Source organism: Microtus ochrogaster, chromosome X (assembly GCF_000317375.1).
Source record: "Microtus ochrogaster isolate Prairie Vole_2 chromosome X, MicOch1.0, whole genome shotgun sequence".
NCBI lineage: Eukaryota > Metazoa > Chordata > Mammalia > Rodentia > Cricetidae > Microtus > Microtus ochrogaster.
Genome location: NC_022026.1, coordinates 43,156,965 through 43,169,683, shown reverse-complemented (window position 1 = coordinate 43,169,683; position 12,719 = coordinate 43,156,965). Strand labels below are relative to the sequence as shown.

General features: G+C 42.2%; 1 protein-coding gene across 3 annotated transcripts in view; it reads right to left on the bottom strand.

The window, feature by feature from the left end:
* The window catches only part of Rab9a (RAB9A, member RAS oncogene family), a 22,017-nt gene that overhangs the window by 4,114 nt on the left and 5,184 nt on the right, over positions 1 to 12,719 (bottom strand). For 2 of the 3 annotated variants that reach the window (XM_005358731.1, XM_013350538.2), the window contains exon 2: positions 1,662 to 1,692. The exons of the other annotated variant lie outside the window; for it this stretch is intronic. The gene's annotated coding sequence lies outside the window, so the exon portion shown is untranslated. The remainder of the gene's footprint in view (positions 1 to 1,661; positions 1,693 to 12,719) is intronic. 3 annotated transcript variants of the gene reach the window in all.

Below are 12,719 nucleotides of genomic sequence, written 5' to 3'. Positions count from 1 at the left end.
GAGAGAGAGAGAGAGAGAGAGAGAGAGAGAGAGAGAGAGAGAGAGATTAAAGAAGCATAGCGTACAAAGTAGCAACAAAAATAACTTTATACTTGAGGGTCACCAAAAGGAACTGTATTAAGGGGTTGCAGCATTAGGAAGGTTGAGAACCACTGGCTTAGAAGAAATAAAATGTGGCAGAGCTGCCTAGAAAAGGCTCAGATCAACCTAAACACCAGGAATGGACACTCCAACCTGTTGTGCTACCTGCAGGCTGTGCAGTGAGCTCCAGGCAGGTTTTCTACCTTTCACAAGCTGTCATCAATGATGGGAAAGGGATTCAGCCGTCTACGTGCAGCATTTCTGCTCCTTTAAATAACCAATCAACCCATATTCCTGTAAGAACTCCAGTAAAACACACTGATTCACCAAGCTAGTCTTTAGCATCTGTTGTCAATTCCCTATCTAGGTGAGTGGATGTTTACTTGCAGGAATGCCTTCAACCAAGCACACACTGCTCCCTCACCTAAATGCTGCTTCTACTCGCACTCCAAACCCAACTGCTGTGCCCTCAGACCTCCTCAGCTTGGTCACTGCCTCTACTGGAAACCCTTTCCCATCACCCCCATCAATGTTGTTCCTGTCACAGTTTTTAACTGACAAAAACACAAAAGCTCCATGATCTATTGTGAGAGGAAGACAGACTTACATAATTGTAGCGATCCTTTTTGTCCTAATTAAATAGGATTTTCTATTCATGACATTTTAAAAGAAATTTACATTCGCAAATTCCACACACCAGGTAATATTTTTGACATGCACATTGACTGGGGGCTCCCAGACATTCCTACTTGGGAATATAGGGGCCTTTGCTAACATTATTAATACACACCACCTCTTTGATTCTAACCTTAGAGCTGTACACAAATACACATGGTGTTATAAGTATATAAACCATCTTAGTTCCAATGATATTTAAGAGAAGCCAACCTCACTCAATCCACCTATTAATATAATCACAGCACGCTTATGGACATAAAAATGTTTCCTGTTCTTTTCAATTTGTGTGTGTGTGTGTGTATGTGTGTGTGTGTGTGTGTGTGTGTGTGTGTGTGTGTGTAAGGGGGTGGATACCCACAAAGGCCTGAAGAGGGCAATATAGTCCCTTGAGCAAGAGTTGCAGGCAGTTGTGAGCTGCTTAATACATGGGTGCTGGGAACCAAACTGCAACAGTACAAATACTTTCTTAAAATTAATTCATTTTTTTGCTCTATTTTCCTGACAGGGATTCAGCTCTGGCTGTCCTTCTGTAGACCAGGCTGGCCTCGAACTCAGAGATCAGCCTATCTCTGCCTCCCAAGTGCCAGGATTAAAGGAGGGTGCCACCACATCCAGCTTAGTACACACTATTAACCACTGAGGCCCACTATTCTTTTCTAAAAGCAGTAAAAACTTTGTGATTTCTTTAGCATAAGCTAAAGGAATAAAAAACCTCCTACCATGTAACTTTAAAAATTAAGCTAAAAGTAAATGTAATATAAACTCTGATATTCCACAGTTGGAAAGACTGTCTAAAAGCAATAAACTAAAAGCAATAATCTTCATCAAGTTTAACAGCTAAATTCTACAAATAAAGACATCTGAATAAAAAAGGCTTAATAAGGTAAGGTCATGAACCTTACCTTAGTAGTTCAGTTCAAGCATCATTATTATCTGCAGGGAAAAAAAAATCAAAGCTCACATTAGTGATATACATTTGTTTTGATGATTTTTTTCTTCTATGGCATTACAGATTGAACCCAAAGCCTTGTATATGTTAGGCAAGCTCTACTGATTAATTAGATAACCCCAGCCCTTTTACTACTTTTGAGGTCAGGTCCCACTACATTGCCCAGGCCGGCCCTGAACCTGCCCTGTAGTCTAAGTCGGACCTTTAATTTTTAATCCTCCTACCTCAGCCTCCAGAGTAACTAGGATTGCAGACCTGTACCTGTTTCATAATTCTAAGTGTAAAAAGAATTAACTGTAAAAAAAATAAATTTGACTACATCTACATTTTTAATTTAAAAATACCTAAATGCTATCTATAATCTACCTCAGCCAAAAAAAAAACCAGCCCTACATCAAATACTGTATTCTAAATACTGTTTTTCCTCTGTCGAGAGTTTTACCTGCCCACCCTTCTTTTCTAACTTTCATATGCAGACATAGCTATAAAATTATACTGGGAATTATACTTGCCCAAATTTTATTTAGGTGGCTGAGAATCATGTCCCAGATAACAGGAAAAAGAGGAGACAAGGGAGAAAGAGGCACCAATATGATCCATAGAGTTAGACCAAGATCTGGAGGTAGTGCAGTGTCATGAAGCCACTGGGCAGCTAAGTCTTCCATGCATGAATGAGAGCAGTGGCCGGAGGGAGAACATGTTCCTAGGACCAACCAAGCAAGGGGCACAGCCTAAGTGTGGGCAAACTTAATTCCCTGAAACCAAACGGGAACAACAGGGTCAGCAACATCTACCTCCAAGGGCTACTCAAACATTTACTCAGATAACTGCACACAGGTTTTCACCAGTTCTAGAGTTCCTAGAAAAGTGTAGGAACTTTCTGTGGAATGAGACCATGAAGTCTCAAATAGGCAATTTTACAGATAGTTTAATGGCTATAAAATGCTATAAGCAGAATAAATTATATGCAGACCTTCATTAGGAAGCCAAAGAGCCCCACACTCACATACCACCTTCTAAAAATATTTTTTTACTATTTATATGTATATGTGTTATGAGTGTATGTGGGGGAGGGGGGAGTGATGGCTGAGGCCAGAAAAGGAAGCTGGATCCCACCAACTTCACCAGGCCCACAGTACAGTTATTGGCAGTTATGAGGCAACCTGACACAGGTGCTAGGAATTGAACTCAAGTCCTCTGGAACAGCAGCAGGTGCTCTTATATGATGATCCAGTTCTCCAGCACCCCCACCACCATCACCATTTTTAAAAGAAAAGAAAGGGTATTTTTGTGAAAATTATATATAGCAGTCCTTAACTTACACATTCAACCAATTAAAACATGACTCTTTAAAATGCCAACATTTAGGATTAAGGATAAAACAGCAGCTAGCACTGATAGAGCCCTGTATGCCATGTGCCCTGTGACCCCACATTTACTTCTCAGGTTTCTTATCTGTGGTGGTTTGAATGAGAGCAGCCCTTACAGCCTACATGTTTGAATGCTTTGTCCCAGTAGGTAGAGCTGTTTGGTAAGGCTTGGGCAGTGTGGTCTTGTGGAGGCAGGTATGTTCCTAAGGGTGGGCTTTGAGATTTCAAAAGTTCAGCCATTCCAGTTAGTCTCTCTTTCTCTGCTTGTGGATTAGATAGAAGTTGTCAGCTACTGCTCCAGTGCCATGCCTAACTGCTTGCTGCCATGATAGTCATGGACTCACCTTCTGAAACTGTAAGCCCCCAACTAACTGCTTTCTTGTATAAGTTGCCTTGGTCATGGTGTCTCTTCACCACAATAGAACAGTATTTAAGATATAGCTTTTCCTATTACTGCCTATGATAGGCTTGAGAGCTTATTTATATATGATGCAAGATCACAGCTAGTAAAACAGTTAAGCTGTTAATATAGCAGAATACGCCAAAGCCCAAGCACTTAACCCACTGGGCTACTTCAAGTGCAACTGCTTTTTTTTGTTGTTGTTTTTTGTTTTGTTTTTGAGGGGCTTAGTGTTGTTGCTGTAGTTAGAAAGGAAATAAGCAGGTGGAAGCAGTAAGTCTTTTCGCTTCTTCATTTTATTCCAAGGTCTGCACAAGAACAAGTTAATTCAACAGAACTAGTGGGCTACTCTGCCAATATGCAACATAAAGTATACCTGAGTATGCTATGGGTTTTTTGTTCCTGTTGATTTTGTGAGGTACAGTCTCGTGTAGTATGGGGTGGCATCAAACTCAGTACTACTTAGCTAAGGATGAGCATAAAACCTCTTGCCTCTACCTCTGGAACCAAGATTATAGGTGTGCACTATCATACCCAGTTTTGTGAGGTGCTGAAAATTAAACCCAAGGCTGCATGCATGCTAAGTAAGACTCTACCAACTGAGCCACACCTACCAACCAAATATACGGTATTTAAAAAAAAGTTTTAAGTGAAACCTGAGTCAAAGTCTGCAGTGTTCTTCATTATCTCTACAGAAGCCTCCAGTTTCCTAAGATGGGTGAAAGCAGATTTCCAGCACATATTTAGACAGCACCTAATTATGCACCACACATTAATGATGCAAACCACAGTTCTGCCCTGACAGTAACACCTACATGAAGTCCCAACTATAGCAGGACCTATAAAGAACAATCTGATGTGCTTCTTGACATTAAGAGAAAAAAAAAAAACCAACCTACAGTCCACAACCCCAGACAACCTAGACAACAAAGAGAACCCTAAGAGATACATAGGAAAGATACATAGGATACATGGATCTACACAGGAAAGAGAAAAAGACAAGATCTCCTGAGTAAATTGGGCATGGGGGGTGTGTGTCACGGGAGAGTGTGGAAGGGGAGGGGGAAGGGAGAGAGGGAGGGGAGCAGAGAAAAATGTATAGTTCAATAAATAAAAACAATAAAAAAAAATAAAAACAGGGTACCCTTCCAACATTTCCCCTGGTGAGGGATACAATGTAAAAATGTGAGGTTCCCTTACTCAGGCCTAGGCCTTGCCTGTCGGTATCTCACAGAGCAGTGTGATGCCAGCCACCATCAGGACTTACTTTACACACAACATGACCCTACAGTTGGCTTGGAAACACACTTCAACTGCTGTAGTAAACTACTTCAACTGCTGAGCTGCAGTTAAGGAAAAGGTATCTATCTTTCAGTACCAGAGAAAACCAGGTTGTGTTACACTATGTTAATAAGAGTCTGAATGTACATTTCTAGTGTGTTATGTTCCAACCACATCTCAATGACCATTTTAGCCACACGATGCCTTTAGGAAGCAGCCTTATTTAACCAATGTCTGACTCCAAGAGAGAGGGTATCTGATTCAGAAAAGAAAAGAGCCAGAACCAGGACAATGGACCAACACATGCCAAGGCTCTGCCTAGGAACCCTGTTGCTGGCATGGACTGGGAGACCATTAGGCAGGTGAAGAATTAAGTTGACTAGGAAGATGGGACTGAAGGTAGGGAATCCTGCATAGAAGGATTTCTGCCTAAACCTTAAGATTAAGAAAAGCCACCGAAATACCTTCAGTAGTAGAAGACCCGGTAAGATAGAGCCCAGAAAAGTAACTCGCTGCCACAGAAACAAATAAGCCGCAAGTGACAGGTGGGAGAAGACCTCAAGTGGAGCCAGGATGGAAACCTCACAATCTGTCACACTGCCAATAGTGTCAGCTGCTCTCAAGTACGAAAACTGAGGTGGATGTGTCTTGTTTGATTCTCCCCTCTCCAGTAAGATGTTCACCATAAGACTTCCATCTTCTTGTTGTTCGCCCCCATCCCCACCCCTTTTTCTTACATTCACTTAACCAATGCATCTAAACCTCACCCCCTCAAATACTTCCAATTCCAACTGAACCTCTTTAGCCATGCTCCTAACATCTGCCAATCAGAATTTAGTACTCAACATGTCTACCATGCCTTCTAATAAAAATGAGATATGCTTCTTAAAAATATTCAAACAACACAAATATATACCATTATAAAAATGCTCATATTTTCTTCTTGGTTGTCAACTTAAAAGGTCCATATTATTCTACAACCACTTTCTTCCAAAATGAAAGAAAAAGAAATTTTGTTTTAAAAAGGGTTTAGCTGAGCCAAGTAGAAACTATTTTCCTAACTAAGGCTGCTGGAGAGATAGCTCAGTGGGTTAGAGCACTACTGCTATCCAACCTCCCAAGTCTGTCTCACTCCCATGCAAAACTCTCTCTCTGCCTCCAGGGGATTGTCTAGCTTTCCTTGGGCTGTGATCTTGGTCCAGGAGGCACCTTTCTACCACAGTAGCTGCAAAACTCAGCCATCAGAGGCCTAGCTCAGATCGCCTCATCCAAGAGGCCTCTATGACACCTTTGTCTTCTTTGTACTGTCATTCCCACCCTCACCTTGATTTTTCACTTGCTTACAAAGCTCCCAGTTGCACGTCTGTTTTCCAGTTTACAATGTCAACTCCCCAGGAGGTACACAAATATCTATGCCATTCATTCATGTGGGGGTTAGTTTTATGTCAACTTGACATAAGCTAGAGTCATTTTGGAAGAGGGAAATCTCAGCTGAGAAAATGCTCCGTCTAGACTGGCTTGTGAGCAAGCCTGTGGTGCAGTTTCTTGATGGGTGATTGAAATGAGCTAGCACAGCTAAGTGTGGGAAGTACTACCCCTGGGCGTGGTGGCCCTGGCTGCTATAGGAAAGTAGGCTGAGCAAGCCATAAGAACAAACAGTAAACAGCAGTCATCCATGGCTTTGTTTATCAGTTCCTGCCTTGATGTGACCTGAGTTGTAAACTGAAATAACTCAGTGGAGGTTAATTTGGTATGGAGGCAGATGGGGAAATGGGCAGTGACGAGAAGATTAAGTTTTCTCCCCAAGTTGTTTATGGCCATGGTATTTAATACAGCAATAGAACCATAATGAAGACATTTGTCCTATTTTTGTCTGCCACATTAAATAAAATGTTCTGTGCATGGTGAAATGCAAATAAATACTAGAATAAATCATTTCCTTTTTATTTTTGTTCTATTATTGTTTCTATCTATACTTACATACATGTAAGTTCTTCCTCTTATTTTTGATACCCACTAAAATATGAGGGGAAAACTTATGCTTGCAATTCTAATGACAAAATCAGTTAAGACACTATTTACAGATATCAGCAAGGAATAGGCATGCACATGCTGAAAATCTAGCACATTCCTCTATAAGGTACTAAAGGGAGAGCAAGCTCCTTTTGGTAAACCATTTCGAAATTTCAAAAACTCACACTCCCTTTGTGACTTCTCACTCCTGAATATTTTAATTGAAATTTATCACTCCTGATTTAAATTTAGGAAGGTTCTTACCTCTCCCCAAATTCACAAGTTCCTTTTGCATTCATTCACCCTGAATATCCTAATTAGAGGCATAGCTACCATTTCACTTAATTTCATAGCTTAAGAAGCTGAGCTTCGGGGCTGAAGAGATGGCTCAGCAATTGGGAGCACTGCCTGCTCTTCCAGAGGACCCAGGTTCGGTTCCCAGTACCCACATGACAGCTCACAACTACTCTGTAATTCCAGTTCCACAAGATCTGACACCTTTTACATCAATGCACATAAAAATAAAGCTAAATAAATTATATAGAAAGAAGGTCATATTTAAGAAAAAAAAGAAGTTGGGCTTCAGACAGTGCAGGGTGGCACATGCCTGTAAAACAGTGAACTCAGGAGTTGAAGACGCTTAGATCACAAGTTCAAGGTCAGCCTGGGCTACACAGTGAGCTCAAATTTTACTATGAGAAGGAGGCGGGGTAGAGAAAATGAATGAGATGCAAGCCAGGGAAGTCAGGAAGTCTAATGGGTGCCAGCTCTATAGCAAGATAACAAACCAAGCAGAAACAAACAAACCAGAACTAAGGAAAATACCACAAGAACAGGCCAATTTGGAGGTTTAAGATTTGGCTAGGTTGTGCTGGGCAGTGGTGAGGGTGGTGATGGTACACACCTTTAGTATCAGCACTAGGGAGACAAAGACAGGGAGATCTCTGTGAGTTCGAGGCAGGCCTGATCTACAGATCTAGTTCTGGGTCAGCCAGAGCTGTTACACAGAAAAATCCTGGGGGGGAGGAGAGGGAGAGAAAGGGTCAGGTGCAATAGAAGTATCTAGCACTGACTACTACCTCACAGATAGGAAAGGTAAATAAAACAAAACAAAAAAAAACCTGTGGAAATCAAAGCATAAATAGCCAGCACTCAAGGGAGGCAGTGGCAGGCGGACCTCTGTGACTTGGAGGCCAGCCTGGTCTACAAGAGCTAGTTCCAGGACAGGCCCCAATGCTACAGAGAAGCCCTGTCTTGAAAAAACAAAAATGTAAACCAAAGCATAAATAAAACTACCACTGACAAAGCACATACTCTATTTAAGTAACTCATTTCAGTAAGTACACTTTCTGGAAAATGAAGCATCTAATATAAATATACATTAATTTTTCATTAAGAGCACTGCTGTAGTTAGGTATGGCAAGAGGAGAAAAGATTCAATTAAGCAACTAAATAACAGATAATTCAGAGCTTTCTGTACTGCTAGAGACGTCCAGCAATCCACATGTGGCCAATGAACATCTGAAATGTGGTTAGTCCGTTTAACTAACTGAATAACTTCATTTTCATTAAAGCATTCCACAGCACTAATGGCTACTGTATTAGACAATGGAGGTCTACAGTGTGTTAATGAACATGAGAGGGCCAATCCCTAGAATCCCACGTGGGCTCAGGATAAGTATAATCAAAGTGTGAGAGGAACCTGCATGCTTGAGCTTTATACTGGAAAGATTAGAAGAGCTTGCACCACATTTGTGGTGTGGTGTGCCATGTGTATGTGTGCACGAGGGCACTACATAGAGAAAGCACAGAATAACCTTGGCTGTCATCCACCTTACGAGACAGGATCTTTCATTCCTTAAACGTCCACCAATTAGGCTAGAGAGTCCCAAGGATCCTCCTGTCTCTACCTCCTAGTGCTGCGATTACAAGTCTTTGTTACCAAGCCTGACATTTTTGCCTGGGTTTTAGAGATCAAATTCAGGCCTTCTCGCTTGCCACTAGGCCTAGCATTAATTTTTAGTGCATTTTATTTATTTACTTGTGTGGATGTGTGTGCGTGCGTGCGTGCGTGCGTGCGTGTGTGTGTGTGTGTGTGTGTGTGTGTCACAGAGGACAATTTGTGGTTCTCTCCCTCTACCATGTGGGTCCTAGGCATAAACATCAGGTCTCTGACACTGAATCACCTCACTAGCCCATAAAACAATGCTCCCCCAAAAAAGAAAAGAGTAGGCTAGTTTAAGGCTGTTTCTTCAGACAGGGCCTCTTTATGCAGCCCTGGCTGTCCTGGACTTCGCAGTGTAAACCAGAGACAGTACAGAGGTCCACCTGCCTTTATTTCCCTGATAGTTGGGATTGAAGGTGTGTGCCATGATGCCCACTTTCAGGTTGAATTTTAAAAGGCAAAATGAAAACAGAAAGAAAGAGTGAAAAAGCCACAGGAATAATGGGAAGTTGGTGTGGTATCCCAGACCTGTAATCTTTACGCTTTGGAGGCTAAGGCAAGAGGACTGCAATTTTGAGGCTAGCCTGGGCTACAAAGCAAGACCCTAAGAAAAAAAATACTAGGAATTATGGCTGAGAGTTTAAAGAAGAAAATTAAGTTATGAAAAGAATGAATTTAAACATGTATATTGGAAAAATAAAATCAGCAAAACACAAACCAAATACAATCTACAACATACTAAAGTGACCAACCTAATTTTGTCCTGAGTCCATTTTGTTTACTTAGACAGTTCTCAGCCAAGTCCCCACCCTCCCTAACAGTCGCGTCTGCCTTAGCAACACATTTGAGATTTCCATGGCCTTGACCGTGGTCCGGATGTATTAAACAAAATAATTAACTGAAAATAATTGTCATATTATGCTCTGCCAGGAACGAACATTTCAAGCTTACTCTGACCCTCACATCTAACTTTGATGTGGGTTATGGTACACTACCTCTGAGTTTCAACAGCAAGAGACTTTGAGGCGTGAGGCTGCTCTTGGTCACTGACTAATGGTATATATAGTAAGAGCAGCTGTTTTAAGACTCAACTAGATTAGAAGCTCGGAAACTCCACCTACACACAAGAGAAGTTGTAAGCAGTCCAATGCCAGACACTGTAAGGATCTCTTCCTAAGTTCTGTTTACTGGATGTAACTGACACCTCTCCAGTGGCACCCAGTTTAACCCTACTGAGATGCTGGAATGGACTCTTCTCACAGGAAATCTTCCCAAGCCTAGACTTCCTCTACCCTTCACTGCCTAGTTCCCCATCTGCCTCCACACTAGATTAACTCTCCAGAGTTACACACCTCCATTCCCTGGAACATCAGCGAGTCATCAGGAAATGACCATTAGCCAATCCAATGGCTTCTTTCCACTTCTCAACCTGGGGCCCTAAGGTGAACAGAAGAGTGAAAGGGTGCTTTTGGTTTTGGAGGGATGGTTTTTGTCCCTCCACCTGTGGCCATGGTAACACACAGAAATATCCTTGAAGATGTGCATGCCACAGAATCTTAGAAGGGTAATCAAGTTTCTAAAACAACTAAGGAAAGGAAGGCCCACTTGACAAAGTATCTTGCTAGCACCACACATTTACCCAGAGGCAACATGGGATCCTTCGTGTCTTAAACAGGACTAGTCAGTCCCCATTAATGCCTCAACGAGGCCTAAAATGCACATGACCCTCTCCCTCTTGAAAATGTTCCTAAAATAGTCCATGAAACTATTGACAAGAGGCTGTCTCTCCTTCTCTCTTATATCAGTTTTCTTCAGCCAGGTGGCTCCCTTTCTCAACAATCTTTCAAAGACTATAATCTGAGGTTGAAGTCCACATGTCTTCCCACTAGCTATAAACACCAGTGATTCCTGAAGTCCACCTCACTCTCACACCTCAGGGCCACACAAAATTTCCAACCCCTTTATCAGGACAGTACTCAAATTTAATATGTCAAATCATGCTATTTATCCAAGACCTCTCTCTTCTGTCTTATCTACCTGAGTCAACCTTACAAAGAATTCTGTCTACTTCCCTCCCAACCCATTAGCCATTGTCTTATTGAGTTAAATATCAAGTGCTACAACTAAATCTTAACAGCTACTACTACTACAATTTATGAAGTATCTGCCTTACTTTCTTTTCCTGTGGCTATAATAAAATATTCGGAGTAAAGCTACTTAAGAAAGTTTTTGACATATAGTTGAGGCGGAGGAAAGAAGGCTACAGCCCACCATAGTGGGGAAGTCAAGGTAACCCAGAACCTGAAATGACCCATAGCTCATCACAATGAGGAGCATTTATACAACTCAGGATCCCAACCAGAAAATGGTGCTCCCCACACTAGAGGGCTCCTCCCACCTCAGTTAGACAGGAATGTCCAGAGGCCCATCTCTTAAGTGGCCTCTCCATTTTGTCACAGTATCTGAGACATGCCCCTTAAAACCTCCTGTAGATCAAACACCATCCCCCATGCTTCGCAGATCAGCAGAAAGCTAACAAAGACTAAATACCATCTCCAGGCCCAAGTAAACATGGTTAAGTCAAAAGTGTTATCCTCACCCCCACCAAATGACAGAAAGGACTCAAAAAAAAAACAGCCAAAAAATAAACTAATTTAGAAACTGGAAAGCTAACCCTGGCAGCAGTGTGAAACTCAAGAAGAACTGACTGACAGGGAGTCAGCCACAGGACTAAAATGTACCGCTTAGCTCTCCAGCAACTTTCCAACCACCTAGATAGGTAAAGGCTGAAAGCTAGATCACTCTGGGAAAGAACAGCCACCCCTCCAATCCTCCCAGCACACTCAACTTCCTCAACAAGTGCATATAAGAGAAAATGGCGAGAAAAAAGGTTGCAAAGCAGGGATGGAGGGGCAGCCTGCATAGGAAGCCTGGCCTGTGCTTTCCTTTGCAGTCCCTGCTCTCCTCAGGCCAGCAACCCAACTACCAGCATTCCCAAACTGCAAGTCCAGGGGAAAAGCTTTCAGACTTACTGGAAGGGGAGTGGTAGGGAATTAAAAACCAACTTTAACACCTTGTTTCCTTACCGCTAAACCCTTAGATTTGTAAACACTAATGGAAAACACCAACTTCTAAAGCTATGGTTCCTAAACTATACGGCTTCACAAGCGTAGGGCAGGCTACTCTAAATGCTTAAAGGAAACAAATGCTGGCATCCCTATGGTACTGTGTTCAAGGGAGTTCACAATTTCAACACCACATTGCACACATTCCTTCTGATGACATAACTTTGTGAAGCTGAGTTTGCCCAGGATCACAGAAAAAAAATGAAAGGCAGATTAAAGAATGGCAGTTGTCTGCTGTTCCAAACTGTTTTTATTTTCCAATCTTATTTAAGAATATTAGAATTTGACCAGGTGGTGGTGGCACCAGCACCCGGGAGGCAGAGACAGGTGGATCTCTGTGAGTTAGAGGCCAGCTTGATCTACAAAGCGAGTTCCAAGACTGTAACACAGAAAAGCCCTGTCTTGGGGGGGGATAATAAAATTCATTCCAGATTACTCTGCTTTCACCAACATGCAGCCCCATAGCAAGGTCTTTGATTTGACTTCCTGCTACACTGTGTATGTATTTCAGGTACACTTACCCAATCAAATATACAGCTTGAAACCACAGATTACAGTGACCCTGTAAGCTAAAGACAGCAAGCAACCCAGAGATTTCCACTTGTTTTTATTCTACTTTGGTCTCATTTTGTCCAAGCTGGCCTGGAACTTCTTTTGTTGCCAAGGATGGTCTCTAAGTCCTGCTCTCCTGTCTCTGTCTCAAATGCCTGGATTACAAGTGTGCACTACCCCGCCTGGCCTCGGTGGCCCTGTTAGAATCATTCAACACTACGACCTTTTGGCGTTCTACTTATCAAGATGTTGAAATAAGGCGGGCGGTGGTGGCGCACGCCTTTAATCCCAGCACTCGGGAGACAGAGGCAGGCAGATCTCTGTG